Source organism: Dermacentor albipictus, chromosome 1 (genome assembly GCF_038994185.2).
Source record: "Dermacentor albipictus isolate Rhodes 1998 colony chromosome 1, USDA_Dalb.pri_finalv2, whole genome shotgun sequence".
Lineage (NCBI taxonomy): Eukaryota > Metazoa > Arthropoda > Arachnida > Ixodida > Ixodidae > Dermacentor > Dermacentor albipictus.
In genome coordinates, this window is record NC_091821.1 from 87,784,451 (window position 1) to 87,800,321 (window position 15,871).

The 15,871-nt window shown below is 49.4% G+C and overlaps 1 protein-coding gene across 4 annotated transcripts in view; it reads right to left on the reverse strand.

Annotated features, from left to right (window-relative positions):
• Window positions 1-15,871, reverse strand: part of LOC135897826 (uncharacterized) — a 237,810-nt gene that overhangs the window by 102,064 nt on the left and 119,875 nt on the right. The gene's annotated exons all lie outside the window — the stretch shown is intronic.

The following is a 15,871-nucleotide window of genomic DNA, read 5'->3' on the forward strand; positions in this document are numbered from 1 at the left end:
CGGTTATATGAGCTTCTGGAATCGAGGCCTCATCTAGAAAACAAACGGCAACCCCTGAATGCACCGTGACGTCGGTGACAAAGTTCGCCTCCATAGTAGGCGCCTAAATAGGAGCACAGAAAAATACGAACTCTGAGTTTTACCCTATAGTCAGCGGAAGACATTGCTGTAAGATCAGCTATGTTTCGGACAAGTACGGCGTTCTTTATTAAAGTCGTTTGCGTTGATGGCACCATTTGTCAAATTAATTGTAAACAAAGCACCGGTAATTTACTATTGACACGATTTTGTCACAAGAACCGCACACGCTAGAGGCTGTATAAGCTAATCAGGCTCCCAGTTCACATGACGTCACCGTGAACGTTGACCAATAGTGGTTGTAAAACCTCTGATTCCTATACAATATTTGCAATTCTCGGTGCCCCGCGACTGTAGATTAAACGTGACTTTAGGCCACACAGGATCCCAAGAGATGGGGATCTTGGTCGAGAATAAATAGATTCCGATAAATCGGCGCATAATGAATGTCGAATTTTTTTTTTCATAGTCTGCTATCATTACGCGACGTCCTTGAGCGAGATATTGCCCGGATAAACCTAATGAAAAGGCAGTTCACCGCTGGTCAAATTGCACAAGCGCCCATGACGTGCTTGTAGATTTTAACGCGCAGTATCGAGTCATTCCAGGCGCCCTGAACTATATTGAACGCTCTTCCATCATGGCGGTCATTCACCTTTTTTGGAGAAATGACAGCCATCGTGCTGTCAGTATTGGATTCAATCGGTCGACCGTTGTTGTAAGGTGCGCCGGGCAGTCATGCATTGCGTCGTCGCCAGGCGCGGACGCAACGTAGGTCCCCTCCCTCAGGTGACAGCACACGTGAGCCCTCAGGTGATCGCCGTTGGCTCGTCTCCCGCAGGACACATTGCGTTCGTCTTCGCCGCGTGTCAACCACCGCTGCAGTGACTAATGCTATCATTTAACGTCGTCATCGTCGCAAAAGGAGCGGCCCATCACTTAGCGCGCTCTCCCCGCGGCAGAATGTAGCGAGTTGAGGCGGCGTTGCGAAAGCGCCCCGTCGTATATACATACGGCGGCCGTTCGAGGGCTCCTTCCTCCGGTGACTGGCACCACTGTGGGCTGGGCGGGATTCCCGCAGCCCGCTCGCGCCTGCGGCCTTGCTCCCCGCCTCGCATATAAAGAGGGCCCGCGTGGAATCATTCGCTCCCGGCTTCCGCTTTCTGTCGGCTTTGTATAGCGGCTTCTTGGCAGCAGCACTCATGACAGCAGAGAGGCTGGCGCAATACATTCTCAAGGACGAACAACTATCGCGTGATGATAGTGCTGCTAGTGCTTCCACAACAAAGCGCAGCGACAGCGCTTGCGTCGACCAGCCGTCGGCTTGAATGGGTATAGGTCCCCGTTTACAGTAGTGTAAACTAGTACTAGTGTAAACCAGTAGTAGCTAGTGTAACAACCATGTAAACTGAAACGCAAACAGAAAAGAATTCACAATAAAAAAGACGGAACCACCATTTTTTTTATCATTACAGAGGAGGGAGTGGTGCGTGCAATCGTTCCGTAGTCGAGCCAAATTCACAAAGCTTTTCCTTCTTAAATGTCATTTGCCAGTGGCCGATCGCAATTCGCTGATAATATGTTCAGCACCGGGACTGCTGAAATGTTATATTACGAAGAATTCTAGCGTAATATCTTTTTGTGAATACTAGCCCCGGTCTTTAAGCATGGTGGGGACCCAAATGTACGTTTGGTAGCCTGAATTTAGTCGCTGTTACAAATAAAGGTCTAATTACAATTACGAATTGCAAATTGTAGCTGGTGAGTTTGCAAGGCATATCGACTTGGAACTAATTGTCAGGATAGCACCGGTTTCGAGATACGGGCCGTCAAACTTGCGATAAAAATGCGCTGTTGTTCCACCAATTCTTCTGTGAAAACGTCGTTTAATGCATTGAAGCACAAACGTAACTGGAACGCAAATGGTGTTCCAATGGTGGAACAACTGGTATAGTCCTGAGAATTCCTTTCAAGAGGATACGCCTTGCGAACTCTCCCGCTCTATATTGTAGAATGAAATATGTGCCGTAAAGTAATTAAGTGTCAATTATTGTAACGTTTAATTATTTAATTAGCTATTTTGATTTATCGTACGATTGTGCTATCTGCCGCACGCAATTTTCAAAGCTTTGACGGAGCTAAAAAAGAAATAAACACATGGTATAGTGCAGCACATGGCAACCGCCTGTAAAGAACACGGCCCGAAACTTGTGCTGCCGCAACAAACAAGCTACAGCATTAATCTCGTTAGCTCTACTGTAGAATTATTTTTGAACGGAGTATAGGGTGTCTAACCTTCTCCATTTTCGAGGTAGATGTTGCTAAAACATAGCTGCAATAAACGTAAATTCATAAATTCCGCGCAATTTGGTACTAAACGGAAATTTTCGACGCATTTTATTTTATTTATGTATATATACTGCAACTCACATCGGTTATAGTAGGAGCGCGCAGAAAACAACACAGACAGCATGTGAATACATATGCCGCGAACATGATGAAAATTATTGGCAGCATCGCCTGAATGGCAAAGCATTGACATCGATAGCAAAGCTTAGCGTAGTGCTTGAACTCCTCCCAGGACGGTGTTCTAATGATGGTTTTAATAATACATGGGGCGACATGTTGGCGCGACGCAGCACGCGAGACAACGCCTGCTGGGCAGAAAGAACAGCGCCCTGGCGAACCAGGCGACTCAGAATGCTGGCGTCATGTGTGCCGCCACGGGGCGTTGCGGGCGTCACACCTAGACGTTGCACGAGATGAGGCCAAACCGTCGGCATTGGTCGGCGCGCAGTGAAATATATTACATTACGCTAGCTTGACATTTGCTTCTGAGGCCGGAGCATACACACATCAGCTCAGCACGAACGCCAGTGCGCTTACATTGTGCGTGCGCTCATCCCTGCAGCAGGAGGCAGAGCGCAGCACTTGCTCCGCCACCGAGGCAATTGAGCGCAGCGTTGACGGTGCGCCCGTTTCGCTTCGCCGTTTTTGCAGAGAAACCATATCTTGGCGTCCCGTATGGGTCGCACTGACAGGAGCCAACGAGTTATTTGCGAAAGGCCACTGCTCTCGCTACTGCCGTTAGACTCCGCGACGATTTTCACGCTTTTAAATCGCTTGCTACTATGCGCAAGTGTCATAAATTACGTGAGCAAACTAGGAACACAATAAGCACACAACTTGTGTCCCAACGCCACAGTCGACCAGGGCTTATTAGATATTCATGAGAGTTAAGGGCGTGCAAATTGTGCAGGATGTGTGGGCCAAAATAGGTCGCTATATATGCCGATACAAGAATATATGACTACATCGACTTGCGCACTCGATAGAGGTTAGGGGAAATGTAGACACCAAAGTGCGGGAGTGATGCTAACAAAGATTCCCTTTAGAAGGCGTAATGTTAAGAGCATGGTGACTTAGGGTTACGAACTGGTTAGCGAACGTGTATAGTAGCTGCTGTCGGGAAGGTGGCAAAGTGAATGTACAAAACAAAATAGTAGTTTCAGTGACTCGGTGTGACGCCTTTTGGAAAGTACTTTTAGCGAGTGAAGAAAGAAAGCCGGAGAGAAATCACGGTCGTATAGCGTTGACAGATGAACCTGCCAGCTTTTCCTTTCCACTGCTTCTACATGAATTTAAAGCACCTACTGGCCACAGGCTATGGGTCTAAACACATCTCTATCTTTCCGTCATGTAAAAAGAAGGGATAAAATTTAACTTGAAATTGAAAGTACTTATTATATTGTTTATAGAGGTTCCAAGCTAGTGAAACATATTCCAATATGGGACGGATCAATGTTTCATACATAAGTCATTTAGTTTCTACAGCGGCTGATGTTAACTCTTTACGTATGTAGCAGCTTTATTTTTTCTTTGGCTTTTGAGCAAATATATACAGCGTGCTTGGAACACTACACATTAGACGTGAAAATCACACCAAGGTATTTGTAATCGTGGACTTTATTGAGTGACACAACCGTAGAAGATTACTCAAATGCTGTCGTAGATTGTTTGGTTGTAAAAGACATTGCTACTGTTTTAATTAAGTGTATCTTTATTTGCCAGGTGTCGCTTATGGAAGCATTCTAACGATTCATTAAGGCATAAATGGTCATCTGGGTCTTTTGTTACCTCGTACGATACACAGCCGTCAACATATAGTCAAATTTTAGCGCTTATGTTACTATAGAAGATAATAAACACAACCAAATGTTTCTGGTAAAAGGAAGAACAGCTGTTTTCCCATGTGATATATTCATGCCTCTACCTTTTAAGAACTCATAAATGACGTATAAACCCGGTTGAATGGTATGCTGAATCCTTTCAGCATTGAAGCCAGATGTCTCATATGCACACAAGAATAACGCGGAAAAGAAGGTACGATATGGGGCAACTAAACCGTGACCATAACAATGTCAAAATTAATTAAATTTTGGGGCTCTGCGTTCCAAAATCCCAATGTGATTATGAGAAACACCGTGGAGGGGTTCCGGATTAATTTTGACCACATGGGGTAATTTCACGTGCACCCAATGCATGGTACACGGGCCTTTTTAGATTTCGCCCCCATCGAAATGCGGCCGCCATGGCCGGGATTTGATTACAGCGCCCTCGGGTTAAGCAGTGCTACGCGTAAGCTACTACGTCACTACGCCGCGTCATAACAACGTTAAATGTAAACGAACTGAGTACGCATGTGGAGCCACTTAGCACACTTGATGTTTCTAATTTTACCATCAACTAGGCCTAAAAAAATTATGATATCAGAGGACACCTAAGCATTCACGAGTTACAAATGCGAAAGTATTAATGCCCAACGCCGCTGAGCATTCCTTCAAGTTATGAACTCCTCGAAAGCAAACGAGCACGTTTAGGCGCTTGGTCATCGCCTTCTGAAAGCACAAGGACGGTGCACTTCGATCCGTGACGTCGTGGCTACCTTGCTCGACTGCCACGGAATTCAATGGGGACGCTCCCGAGTAAGCCGCGGTGATTTTGACGTCAAGGCATTCTTCCTGCCGGGTTCGGCAATGAAAATTTCGGTCCAAGTAACATGACGTCATAAATCAGAGTGCACAGGCCTGCTATTAGGAGGCGTTGGCTTGACGCGTTTTGATTTGGCCTCACCGAGGCGCAGTTAGAACGCTGGCGAGAGCTTACGCAGACAAGGAACGCGCGGATAACACAGAGTGCCGGGAGCGTGAGCACGGGTGACGTGGCATCGCTGCGATGCCCTCTCCCCTCACGTGACAGTTGGCGCGCTATGGCGGCAGCATGTGTTTCCTTTCGCCCGCTGTGCTCCGTCGAGGCGCACTCGTGACGTGGCGTCGCAGCCAATGGGAATCTAGGCGCCATTTTTCACTTGTCCAGACGACAGGCACCAGCGTTTCCGCCCAATGGCCCAGTTTATGGTTTCGCATCAAAAATATTTTCCGGTCCCTTAAGAATTTCACGATCCATCTCGGCGCTCAACAGGCCATGCGTAATCTCAAGGTGATTTTGAGTTGAAAATCTCTTTGTACATGAATGTTCTGTGCCACGTGGACCAAGGCACAATCCGCTGCCAGAAATTGCCGATTTAGTCGAAACAAGCGCCTCATCGGAAACAAGCTGACGGAAGCTTGCACAAGCACATCTGGCGTAAGTTGCATTTGAAGATCGTCGCTACTGAAAAAGAAGAATGATATTTTTACTTCACTTGGGGTGTGACAATGAATAACCCATGGCCTACACTGTTTTTTTCTTCTTATTTCTTAATAAATATCCCAGCCCTCTCTTTTGATCCAGACGCCTATCATGTTCTCTCGGTCAGGAAACGGCATATTTTTGGTTGTTGGGTAATGGAGCGAAAAAGAAAAAAAGTTGCGTGTCCGTATGACGATTACATGGAGCAACCGGCTCGAAAAAATAGAAAATAAAAGGTAAAACAAAGGAAACGGTCCTGTAGCTCAGCTGAGCCATTCTCCGAGTCAAATGGTCACACTCAGGGCCGCTTTTGATTGATTGAACTAAGATGATGGGTGCGGGCTCGCTTTAGGTGGTACGCCTTCACAAAGCTTCATCGTTCATCACGCTTGCAGGTATCGTTAGCGCGACCATAAAGTATTGTTTATGACAGAGTGCCAACTTAACTTGATGACAAAAACAACCCGCTCCATCAGTCCGGAAAAGCGCAGCTATGCTCAAATGTAATTTTCCATGACGATGATGACGGCTGCCGAAATGACTGAGTGGCACGATAAACGCGACCATCTTGGACGCTCCCACAACGCTGAAGCATTGCGTGAGTTGGTATTTACTACGACGCGGCCACTGCTTCGCGAACAGTCGTATACTGACTAGCATCACGGCTTCTCGATAAGCTACATCTTATGCGTTATATAACTGACTGTGCTTAAATATACGTTACGTATTGCGCAGAGGTGATGCGTTACAAGTTCGAGTTCTCTTTGAAAAGTTAGCGCACTGATCGTTGTTTTATTGCACTTGAGAAATTTTTCCAAGTAACTTTGAACAAAAGATGGCTTAGAATGCGGAAGCTCCAGTGGCGGGAAATTTTTCGTGAAAGAAACTGTATGCCAAGTTGTCCTTGCGCCCTAAAAGCACTAAAGGCCATCACCAAACATGAAGATCTTTCATAATTAATGGGCGCTAATGGATGGCATTTAAGTTGCTGCCAGTAAATTTTTCATGGTACATAATTTGTTAGGAGAGCTCATCTTGCTAAGCGGATAAGTTCGCCATAAAAAAAGAACGATGCGTTTTGTTTGCAGTATAATGTCTTATATTTCGAAAAATACTAGTAGCTTTAAAGTTTGCGCGTAATATGCTACGTTCTCCTGCCAACACCATTATGCCCCATAAGTCATCTCTACTTTTCCATTTTCCCTTCAAGCAAGCTCACATCGCGTAAATAAACGTAGTGACATTTTACATGATAACAACAACGCGCAACAGGGCGATCGCGAATCAGCGAATCAAAGCGACTAAATTGTGCAAGGGAGCTTCTCCGCATGGTAAGTCCCCAAATTGTTTAGGGCACTCACTATCCCTTCAGGTTACAAACACGCGTACCGCGAGCGTTGAGCGCCAGTCAATGTGGGGTACCTGTAGGGATCTTCAGGACCTGCTTTTACCTGCTGGCATTTAAGGTTGACCAAATTAACTGAGAACAGGGATGCATTCTCTATTTTACTACATAGGCTATATTTATATTGTTTGCGAACCGAACTGCTTGCCATTCTGGTGAGTCATATTTGGTTCCACCCCATAGTGCCAAATATGTCGCGCTAAAAATTGTACCATACCATAATAGCAGAAAAATTAGAGCAGGGGATAGCCGTCAGAAATGGCGCAATTGGAAGAGCACTGCGCGGAAGCTGCACGTTGGGTCCACATAGCTGTCGTGTTATCTGTTCTACTTTTTTTTCAGTCATATATATCTCTAATCAAGAGCAAAACTAGGTTTACTTTAAATTAGGCGTCCTAATTCCCTTCTGACTTGACTGGTTTTAATGGCTATTGGCCTACTGGGTAGATAATTCAGTTATTAACTAGCTGTTGATGATGCTTTAGCAGAGACGCAATAGTGTTGACTGCGGATTAATTTCGAACACGTGGGTTTCTTTAACGTGCACGCGTACTAGCGTTTCTGCACTCTGCCTTCACCGGGACACTGCAGCAGCGGCCGGGAATTCATCCCGCGACCTTGTATCCAACATAAGAACAAAACAGCCAATAAGCCGCTGCAGCGGGTCTTCAGTCAACAAGCCCTCAATTTTCACCGATTCTTCTCGCTGCTTCTCACCACGCTGGTTGATTCGTGTCCACCTTACCGACACGTTTCACGCAACGCTTGGGGAAGTCAGGCGCACCCCAATACATGCAAGCCACACTTGCTTAAAGTCGCGATTATTTCCTCCTGCAAGCGTCCCGCGCGAGAACCGATGACCGGTTACAAATCACTTCTCTGGACAACAAAGTTGACACACGTACACTGGGCAGAGCGCGGACGCCTCTAAAATAGCATGTGCATCAAAATAGAAGGCAGAGACAAACAGGAAGCACTGGCTTGCCTCTTTGTGCGCCAATAAAAAAGCATCGCAAATGACTGGGATGCATTAGTATAACGATCGCACAAGATCGGGTGTAGGCTACACTTTCTTCTTTCCTGCTGAACGCGCACGTCGTACATGGGCTCCGTTATGGGATCGCAAACCCAATGGAGCGTCGTCCGTTAGGCGCGAACGGAGGAATGGACCATGAGCGCGAGGCGGCATGTTCGCCACAATTGCGGAGGCGATGCTTTTTCCGGCGCTCTCTTTGAGACGGCTCAGGGCAAACAGCGCAGTGGGAGTTATATAAGCAAAGCACGCCCGTGACACGGTGGCACGACATGGTGCAAGTGGCGGTAAGCAGGAAAACGCTGTTTGGGACCTCTCGACCGGGAAGAGAGAGAGAGAATAAACTTTATTCAAGAACCCCGGTCCGGGTTCGCCCGCTTTGTTCTAGTTGTCTGCCAAGCCGAGCGTCGTGATGAGCTCGATCATGGCACGTACGTAGTCGGGGGAGGAGTCCGCCAGCCACTCCTCAAGCGTCGTAGGTCTACGGATGGGTGAGAGTTTGGCAAGGCTAGCCTGAATAGCGAGACGGCTCCCCGGACAATCCCACAGAATGTGAGCATTATCCGGGAAGCCGCCACATGCCATGCAAGCAGGTTTACCAGGCAAACCTTGTATGTAGTGTTGGAAGTGTGGGGACAAGAGAGAGTGCGTCTGTGCACGCCTCCATAGTACCGCCTCTCTTCGATTCATGTGTGTATCCGCTTGTGGATACTTCATGGAGTTGTTTAGTAAATCATCAAGTTTTTCGCGCCTTTCCGCCCGCGCGAAGGCATATTGCTCATTCAGACTCAGTGGGTCCGGCCACCACAGAGGAGGGCCCGGGAGATTTGCGCGGGATGTGGCATGTGCCACTTCGTTCCCTCTGATCCCTGTGTGACTCGGAATCCACTGAATCCGCACTCTAATGTTAGGGTGTGCGTTGAGGTGCGTTGTTAATGCTGAGTGTAGTGCCGCGGGAAGGAACGTGACCGCCGCGCGCCACTCGGGCCCGCCCACGCGACGCAGCGGGGGATTCTTCTCTGCGCCCGGTCTGACACACTTGACAAGCGTGCGTGCGAGATGAAGGGACAGCGGCCCGTGAGCCTGCGTGGAACGGTGCTCCAGCGGAACCCCGTGTGCCGGCCACCGCTGCCAACCGTTTTCCTCTTCGTGGTCACTATTTGTGGCCGGCTCCTTTCATCATACGTCGCGTGTCCAGGCTCGTTGGCGTGTATACGCTCGAGTGAGAGGCACTACGGGAACTATGGAGCAGGCGTGCATCGTCGGCGTAATCCGTGTGGGCTGGCAAGGCACGACCGTTGAAGCGTCGCTGGCGTTATGGTAGCGCTTAAGTTTCCCAACATAGCGGGCTGACTAACGCACAGCACCCAAGCTATCTTCCTGCATGTTCGAACCGCAATTTGTCGCGCTAGCAACGCCAACTACGATATGACCGCGGCTTGGAAGTGAGCGAGAGTTGCAATGTGGGCTTGTTGGTAACGCATCTTCAAGGGGTGTACGGTAGCATGATTAAAAGAAGGGACAAAAGAAGACACACAGGGACACAAACAGCGCTGTGTTTGTCCCTTGTCCCTTTTATTCGCGATACCGTACACCCCTTGCAGTTGGAAGCGAGCTCCGTTCGTTCAGTTAGGTATCAACGACAAATAAAGTTGGAAGTGTTGATATGGTGTCTCAAAAAGGCTATTACCATATACGTATATCCGTGCAGCACTGGTACGTGGTCCTGCAGGACCATGTACATGACGCTAAATATCCATGGTTATTTACATGACGCTAAATATCCATGGATATTTAGCGTCATTCTTAAAGCGCAGCAACCAGCCCAGTGCGCGAATTCATTCAGCCTTTCGATGTGCGTTCAAACCTTTCAGAAAACTAAAATACGCTTTGTGTGTTCTGGTGTTTTCGTGTTCAGATATCGATTAATCTAAGATTTTGGAGTATTGAAAATAATGCAAAATTAAACTCCGAATTTCGGAGAATCGGGGATTTACGAGAAATAAACTCCTATGAACGCCATATTTCCGCCAAGAAATAAACTCCGAAAACACGGAGCCATACATATGGCTCGTTCAGAGGGCTCGCGGGTGGATTCATTGCAGGTGGAAAACTTGCACTGCGACTTTATTAACCGTGGTACTCGGGATGAAATTCCGACCCATTTTCTTGGCTAGCTGGCTTACAAGTCTTTATCGAGGAATTAAAAAAAAAGGACACGCCGGAACTCCTCTGAGAGTTGTCTATGCATGCGTAAGCATTATGCCACTTGTTCATCTCCACGCAGCCAGGTGTCATTATGAATGTTATGGAACTTGATCCGACCAGTATAAACGACAGCGCTGCGGCTGCACGAACTGCTGCGGACGGCGGCGCAAGGAGAATCGATGACGGAAGCAAACTACTGCAGTTGGCGGCGGCAGGTGCAATGATGGCTTTCCGATAATTATAAGCCGTTATCGCTCTTGAGCGCTTCATCCATCCGCGTCGCGGACCATTATGAACCGTGATCAACTCTATTCCAGCGGCGGCTGCGTATGGCATGGTCATACGGGCACTGTCTTGAAATAGTACTGCGATGGGGGAAGAAAGTGTGACGAGCGCTGATAGCTTCGGGAGCGCTGTGTTCTCGCCGCTTGGTTCGCGTTGAAGCGAGATGCAGCACGAAGGTGAATTCACGAAGGTGAAGCGACTGTTTTACGGGACGGACGGACGGTACTTCTCGTGCGGTAAGCGCACAAATGCTCACGCATTTAAATTTATCGGATTTAACGTCCCGAAACTGCGCAGGGGCTTGTATGAAGGATGCCACAATGGAGCGCTTCGGATTAACCTCGGCCGGTTCTCTAACGTGCATCCAAAACACGGTACATGAGCGTTCTTGCATTCTAACCCCAACCGAACCCGGCCGCCACGGCAAGCGTGGACCCCGTGGCTTGGTCTACAGCAGCGCAACGCCATAGCCCCTGAGCTATATACCGCGGTGGGTGAGGAATTATTTCGTGAGACGGACTGAAAATTGAGCATGTTGGTAGATATTGGTCACCCCAACAAATAATATCTCTATTATCGGTAGCAGATGCGTAGGTGAGCCGTCGATTACTATGCATAAAGAGGAATTGTCATGCCTAAACAGTTATTTTCTGCGAGTGGCCGCACGTGTCTATGATTAATGGGTTGGCGCTACTTTCCCTTGAGCTTGCACGGATAAGATCTGTGTCTTTCTTGTTTTTCTGCAACCGTGCGAACCTGCATTTGATAGTCGGCGTTTGTGTTGTCCTTCTACAGCAAAGCTGTTTACCTCTAGCCCCTGTATGCATCTTCCGCATGTGTCCCCAGAGGGTGGACCCTGGCCGGCTTATGTCCGTATACATGCGACAGGACTGTGTGTGTCAATTCCGGAGATAGTTCTCTATACAGGGCATGCGATCCCAGAGGTGGTACCCTGGCCGGCTTATATCTATATCACGGCGCGTGGACAGGAATACATGGACCGATCCCGGAGATAGTGCAATATACCTGGTATGCGGTCGTAAGGGGGAGGGGGGGTACCCTGGCCGGCTTACGTCCGTATAGGCGACAGGAGGTGTGCGCCAATCCCGGAGATAGCGCAATATAAAGGGCCGAACCGCGGCGGAGGTGAAGCAGGCTACAAGCACTTCTGTTGGCTTCTTATGGTGCGACTACTACAAATCGGGCCCTTCGGTTAACCGCCTTTTTTCTCGTTCATATATATATATATATAACAAAGGCGGTTCTTATGCATTGTGTTCCCTCTCTAGGGCTGGTTACATCATTATGGAAAACCAACTAGCCCGCTCTCACACCTTGCTTCATTTTATTAATCACCGCCGTTTGGGACCGGCCGTTAGCGCAAGGCACAGATTCTCAGCACGAGCGGCATTCACGAGCAAAAGCGCTGAAGAGGACGACTCACTATATCGCTCCATTCCTTTTCTACACTTACCCGGGAACGAAAAGGGAACCACCGGGCGACTTAACAGCTTGTCACTATGAGTTGGGCCATAGTAGGTCTTGAGGCGGTCGACGTTGATAATGTATCGTCCACGACGGTGTGTGTCCGAAGACGGTTCAACGAGCTCGATCACGTAGTTGACCGGAGATGTGCGTTCGACGACGCGGTAGGGGCCTTCATACTTGGGCAGTAGTTTCGACGAGAGCCCAGATGCAGTGGAAGGGACCAAGAGCCACACAAGCGCTCCGGGGAGGAACGTGGGCGCAGAAGTGGTATCACCGCGAACGCCCTTCCGGCGCTCTTGCTCATTTGAAGTAAAGGCCCGCGCGAGATCGCGACACTCTTCGGGATGTCTGGCTGTGGCAGAAATAGGCGCACACTCAGATTCATCCGGCTTGTACGGAAGGATTGTGGCGATTGCGTGCGACAGGTGCCGGCCGTACAGAAAGAAAAAGTGTGAAAAGCTAATGGTGCTCTCAGTGGCAGTATTGTAGGCGTAGGTTGCGAAAGGCAGAATAGCATACCAATATGTGTGGCCGGAGGCTACGTACATTTCGAGGATGCCGCCCAGCGTATGGTTAAATCGTTCTGTGAGGCCATTGGTCTGCGGATGGTAAGCAGTAGCTGTGCAGTGCAAAACGTGGCACTCTTTGAGGATGACCTCGACAACTTTCGACAAGAAGACACGTCCGCGATCGCTGAGCAACTCCTGTGGTGGACCATGACGCAGTATGAATCGCGAAGCAGCAAGGAGGCAACTTGGCGCGCTGTAGCTGCCGGGAGAGCGACAGTTTCGGCGTATCGCGTGAGTTGGTCAACAGCCACGATGGCCCAGCAGTTACCACCAGATGTCAGGGGAAGTGGCCCATACAAATCGATTTCGACGCGCCCCAACGGCCGGGTAGGGCAAGGTAACGGTTGCAGACCGGCTGGCGAGAGGCGCGGTGAAGATTTTCGGCGCTGACAATCGGGGCACGAGCGAATGAACTTCTGAACGTATACCTGCACATCCCGCGCCAGTAGTACCGCGGTCGAATGCGCTGGTAAGTTTTGAATACTCCCGAGTGTGCACACTGTGGATCCGAGTGGAATGGCGCGCTTATTTCAGAACGCAGATTGCTTAGTGCTACTAGAAACCACTGGCGGCCATCGGAGGTGTAATTGCGTCGGTGGAGTAGATCGTCGCGAATGGCAATATGGTGGGCTTGACGACGTAACGCGCGAGTGGTTGGTTGTGCTGATGGATCAGAGAGCAAGCCTATCAGCGAGGCGATTCAGTGGTCCTTGCGCTGTTCGGAAGCGATGCTGCGAAGGTCCATGGAAGACACGACAAGCTGGGATACGGAACAGCAGGCATTGTCGTCGGGCAGGGGAGAGCGCGAGAGGGCGTCGGCGTCAGAGTGCTGGCGGCCGCTACGGTAGAGCACGCGAAGATCGTATACGATATTCGAGAGCTTCGCCTGCAGGACTATAGTCCTGCAGGCGAAGTGCCCAACGGGCAAGGTGGCCCGAGGGGTCCTTCGGTGACGGCAACCAACAAAGTGCGTGCTGGTCCGTGACGACGTCAAATGGGCGGCCACACGAATATGGCCGCAACTTATTAAGAGCCCAGATGATCGCCAAGCATTCTTTTTCCGTCACGGTGTAGCTACTTTCGGCTTTAGTAAGCGTGCGATTTGCATAAGCCATAACGTATTCAGAAAACCTGTGTTTGCGCTGCGCAAGGACAATGCCGAGGCCAACACCGATTGCATCAGTGTGCGCCTCTCTACGGGCCGTCGGGTCATAGTGACGCAAAATTGCAGGGGACGTCAGCAAACGGAGCAGGATTGCGAACGCCTCGTCGCACTCTGACGACCACAAACTGAGGGGCCGGCTGCTTCCAAAGAGCTTCGTCAGGGGCGATATGATGGTGGCGAAGTCTCGGATGAAAGTAGGAACACAGACCTACAAAACTGCACAGGCTACAAAACTGCGCAGGTCTTTGACGGATATAGGTTTAGGCAATTCGGCAACGTCCCGAAGTTCGGCTGGATCGGGGAGAATTTCACCCTTGGAGACGACGTAACCTAGAATTGTCAGCTGCCGAGCAGCAAATCGGCACTTCTTGAGGTTTAGTTGTAGCCCTGCATTGATTAAAGCAGTTAAAACTGATCGGAGCCGTTGAAGTTGCGTGGGGCATCCAGGTGTAAAAACAACAACGTCGTCAGGATAGCACAAGCACGTGTGTCACTTCAAGCCACGCAGAACTGTGTCCGTCATGCGCTCAAACGTTGCGGGCGCATTACAAAGTCCAAAAGGCATTACGTTAAATTCTTATAAGCCGTCGGGTGTGACAAGAGCTGTCTTTGACCGATCAGCGTTTACCATTGGTACTTGCCAATATCCTGAGCGCAAATATAGAGATGCAAAAAATTCTGCGCCTTGTAGACTGTCAGTCGCGTCGTCTATGCGCCGGAGAGGGTGGATGTCCTTGCGAGTAATCTTGTTCAGACGGCAGTAGCCCACACAAAACCGCACAGAACCATCTTTCTTCGTAACTAGGACAACAGGGGATGCCCATGGACTGTTGGAAGGTCGTATAACCTCGCGGCGAAGCATGTTGTCGACTTGTTCGTTGAATACACGACGTTCTGCAGGAGATACACGATACAGACATTGCCGAAATGGCGATTGCGCGCCAGTATCGATGCGATGTGTAACAGTTGGCGTCCGGTTTAGGGAAGATTGGCCTACATCTAAAGAAGAAAGAAATTCTGCTAGAAGGCACAAAAGCTGAAAACGCTTGACCGGTGTAAGGGCATCGGTAATAGAAGAACCGAGCACATCACTAGGCGATAGGTCACACGTAGGAACAGCACTGAGAGCACTGGAACTAGCACAGTAATTGTCATTGGGCACGCCCATAACTTGCACGTCTTCGATCGCTTCTACACTGCCAAGACATTCCCCTCGGAACAGCAACACAGGTTATGGAAACGGGTTGCAAGCGAAAATGGTGCTGTAACCCCGTGTGATGTCCACTGTCGCAAAAGGCAGCCACAGACCTTTCCGAGTGACAAAGCAGTCAGATGGAGACAGTAGTGCAACCGCGTCTGAAATTCCGCTGCAGGACATGAGCACGACCGTTGAGGCGTTCGGAGGAATGTGGGTGTCGGCTTGAACAAGTAGTTTGCTCGAAAGGGAAAAATTGTCGGTGAGCGGCAAATCTAACAGCGGCGAGAGTTCTGTTTTGGCCCGTGCGCAATAAATAACGGCTATTGTGGCGCGAGGGAAAATCCCAGCCGTGGATAAAGTCATGAGAGCGCGAGGAAAGGATGATGAATTCTATGGCGTATAGAGCGTCGGCGATGACAACACGAGCAGTGCAAGCCTCCGAGGGGTGAAAATGCTGAGCGCTGGCTGTGCGGAGGGACAGTCCAGAAAGAGGCGTTGTGACTTTCCGAAGTACCCGGCAAAGCTTCGTGTTCATAACACATTAGCGCGCTCCAGTGTCCACGAGTGCAGATGCGCTAACACATTCAACAAGCACTTCGATTACGTTCGAGGGACTGCGGTGAGGACTTTCACATTTCGACGCTGTCGCAGCCCTTGCCTGTTGGAGTGCGACGATTATTTTTCCTCTTCCCGAGTTACGGGGCGAGGTCGCATCGGTGACAGTGAGCGATGGCGTGGAGAAGGTGAACGG